This window comes from Struthio camelus, chromosome 2 (genome assembly GCF_040807025.1).
Source record: "Struthio camelus isolate bStrCam1 chromosome 2, bStrCam1.hap1, whole genome shotgun sequence".
Classification (NCBI taxonomy): Eukaryota; Metazoa; Chordata; class Aves; order Struthioniformes; family Struthionidae; genus Struthio; species Struthio camelus.
Genome location: NC_090943.1, coordinates 9782222 through 9786304, shown reverse-complemented (window position 1 = coordinate 9786304; position 4083 = coordinate 9782222).

Genomic DNA, 4083 nt, shown 5'->3' with positions numbered 1-4083 from the left:
GACTAGGTGGCCCATCATGAACTATGTATAGAATAAAAAGATAGTCCTTGATTCAAAAAGTTTATGTGCTTGTTTTTATTTTAAATATTATTTTTAAGTCAGTGCTGTAATCTTTCAATATTTGAGGTTTATACAGACGGTGATATTTTATCAGTGCTAGAACAAAACAGTGCCGACATGGATCTTTCATCCTATGAAATGAGTACATTCCTCTTTGCGGATGGAGGGACACTGATGTCACACAAGATCTGCAGCTGACAGCTGGAAGCCACAGGATTGATAACCTGTGATCAGGTGCTGAGGTCTAGAATAATGAAAGACGGCTTTATACACATATTTGATAGTCTAGTTCATTAGATACGCCAAGGAAAAGTCATTCAAAGTTTAACAAAGGTTATTTAAGGAAAAGTCAACCAAAATTTAACACAAAGACTGAAAAAAATCTGGAGAGAGAAGAGAAATAATTTCAGGCAAAGATAAATACATAATTTCTTCAGGTTTTCCTAATGACATTGAAGTAAAATTAAAACTGTCATTTAAAACTGAAAAACAGGTATCTAATGTTTTGAACAGGGCAAACCAAAACATTTTAAGAACATTTTTTGTTGGGAGCTTCCCCACCAATTCAAAGTCCAGCTTCCTCCGTAGCTCTTGAAGCATGGCAGTGCCCCGCACGGGCACCATCTGCACTGAGACATCCTGGCCAGCCTTGCCATTGCCCCTCTGACTTCTCCTGGGGCTGAGCAACAGCTCTGCGCTGCACAGGCGAGGAACCCAAATCTGGCCATGTGAAGCAGAAGACCTCCAGTTTTCTTGCCTTCCCTTTCACCATAGCATGGTGAAAGCATGCTATAGCTTTATGTGTTTATGTGTTATGTGTATCCATAGCATTCACTCACTGAGCAGCGAGTGAGCAGAAGTGGACTTGTCCAGGCGCAGTGGGAAGAGCCGTTTCGGTGAACAACCTGCAGCCATCTCACGCTCGCACACAGAGGAGAGCTTCATGGAAAGAATTTATGGATTAAAAACAGTTCAGGGTATATTTGGGGTAGCGTACTGTAAGAATGCCAGTCAAATCCTCCAACTCTTTCCTCCAAAAAAAATTCTTCCCCATATTGACTGCCCAGATCCCGCTTTCCTTGTCAATGCTGTCTACGTGGGCAGAGCTGCTTCTACAACCTAAAACAAAGAGAAAAATACTTAAAAAGCAGCCCTTTCATACAAAGTAAATCTTGGGGATAGGCAGCGTGAGCAGTAACTTCACGGTGCCTTGTCTGCACTGCCAGGAGGGAAAGTGCCGTTCTTCATTAAAGCTGTGTGGGAAGTCAATTACGTGCTGCATATTTCAGGCAGAGCTGATGCTAACATTAAATCAGTCATTGTGAGAAAAAAACACGCTAACCAGTTCTATCTGATAAAAAAATGCTAAGTGCAGAGGATATTTCTGTGAAGGGCAGGAAATTAAGTTTTTTATTCCCTGACCGTAAGTTTTGGAGCTCTCTGCCAGTAAAGTGAGATTCAGGTGAGTATGTGCCAGAAAGTCAACACGGTGTTATGTCTTTAAGATTCGCAAACTCCATACTTCTTTGTATTGCAATAGTGCTTCCAACCTAGGCCAAGACAGGTAAACTACAGTGCACAAATGATCCACACATTGCATATTGTCGGTGTAGGTAAAAATGAAATCAATATATCATCATAAAATAATGCAACTTTACCTTAACTCTATTTCTCTCCCTATTTGTGCTTATGCACAAATCACTGTTTTTCCCCTGGTGATAGAGAAGTTGTAGGGATTTGGTGGAAGAAAGCTGCTGAATTAAGGGTAAATCCGGGAAGGCTCCTATAGGGATGACCAAAGATTGGCTTCTCCAAGGACAAAAGTCAAGGTCACTTGCTCTTGCAGTGCTTTGACTGTGGGAGTGTAACAGCACGTGCTTGGGGATGAGAAGATAGAGAGCACATTTTCTAAGATGGAATAAACCTCATCAGTAGTGAAAGGTTTAATTAGTGCCTTTAATGTGAGGCAGTGTTACAGACAGTTAAGCAGGTGCCTGAACTCATAAAAGCAAATGTGAAATCACCCGGGAACACCAGTGAGCTGGGAGGAGATTTGCTGAGCTTGGCACTGGAAGGGGCATGAGCGGGTTGTACAGGTAGCAAAGAAACCTTTGGGGGTGCCTGTAACCCCGTGTAGAAGGGGGTTGGTCTTGGGATGAGCCTCAAGACTGGGGGCTTGGGGACAAGTGCTGGCTGAATAGCAAGCAAAGAAATTATTTCCAGTTGCCTGTTTGCTCTTATGCTCAGGAAAGCAGGGCTGTGGTTCGCTATCCCTGGAACAGGTTGCCCAGAGAGGTAGTGGAGTCTGCTTCCCTGGAGATATTCAAAACCCGTCTGGATGTGATCCTGGGCAATGTGCTCTAGGTGACCCTGCTTGAGCAGGGAGGTTGGACTAGATGATCTCCAGAGGTCCCTTCCAACCTAAACGATTCTGTGATTCTGTGATTCTGTGTGCATGAAACACGATGACGTCAAAGATAGACGGCTCCATCTCTGCTTTTGCCTTGCGACTTGAATACCTTGCAGGACCCCTAATTTATATACCACTAAAATAAAAAGATATGATGGATAAGGTAGTAGAGGGAGCCAGCTTTTTTAAGGAGAACTGCTAGTCCGGCCAGAACTGGACGTGGCAAAAGACTTTAAGCCCAGACACTTTGCCAAAGGAGGTGAAATCAGATCTCGGTCAAGAGGTGTCGATTTTCCTGGAAAGATTAAATAATTAGACAGCATCTTTCTGTGAACAGCAACTGTTGAACATCTGTATGTGCTGGAAGCCTGTTTGCAAACCTCCTCTCTTGGGCTAGTGAGCCAGCTCAAAAAAATGATCCACAACCTGCTGTAGAAGTTTTCCCTTGAAACAGGAGAAAGCAGAGAAATATTGACAGACCTGGAATTTGCTGACAGATGTGAAATGCAGCACAGAACCTGAAAACTCATCACCAGAAAAGGCTCTGTGTGAGCTGGACACTAGGAAATGCAGCTGGGCCAGTTGGTGTGCATGGTAAAGACACGACATTTACAGCACTTTCATAGAATCAGTGAATAATTTACATTGGAAGGGACTTCTCGCGATCAGAAGTTGGACAAGGCTTCCTATCGCCTCTTCCTATCCCTATTCAGGCACTGAAGGATCTCACAGAGTTTGAGGGAAACATGGCAACAGGAGCTTATTTCTATTTTCTTACTCTGACTTTTGTTAGAAAGGTGGTGGTCGGAAAGGCAAACAGCAAACAGGACTTCTAGCAGCCAGCTTGCATGGTCCAGACCTGCTGACGCAATTCACCCTTTGAAAGAGGCTGATAACAGTCCTTGAAATGCAGTTTAGATTCAAGTATTTCTCTGCTGGGTAGTGTACAAACCTTGGCAAAGAAGGGGCCCCTCCTGTGTCCCTCTGCAGAGATTTGCATTCTTGTCATGCCCATGCACCAGCGAATGCTTCTACTGGTAATGAACAAGCTATAAATGTGCAGCTAACCTGGATTTGCAGCTAGGCACCAGTGAAAAGAGGCTAACGGCATTCCAAGGAGCATGCAATTTGCCGTAGGACTCAAGTTGTTCCTTGAAGCAGGGCCCTGGAAAAAGAAATAGGGGCAGGTGAAAAGAGAAGAGCATGAGCTCCCTGTACAGCTGGGTATAATATGCATGAGGACAAAAAGTGATTCTCAGCTGGCTTATGGCGTTATTGAATATTTAGAAAAGGTCATGAATGCAGTTTGCAAAAATGAGGAAACTAGTGATTATGCAAAAAGTAAGGGAAGCAGTGCAAATAACTGCAGGCACAGTAGAAAAACTGGCAAGAAAAAAAGGCTGCCATAAATATGATACTACCCAGGATAAATTATTCCGAAAGTTAAATTTCTCTTTCATTCTGGGAAACAGGGACACTAAACTGAAGATGCTAACGTTGGAGGTAGGAATATCACCTGTACACATTTAGTTTCCAACTGAGCAACTTAACAGCAGCAGAAATTCGGCTCCTTTTGTAGTAGGGTTTGTGAAATTAATGGTGTATCTGACTCA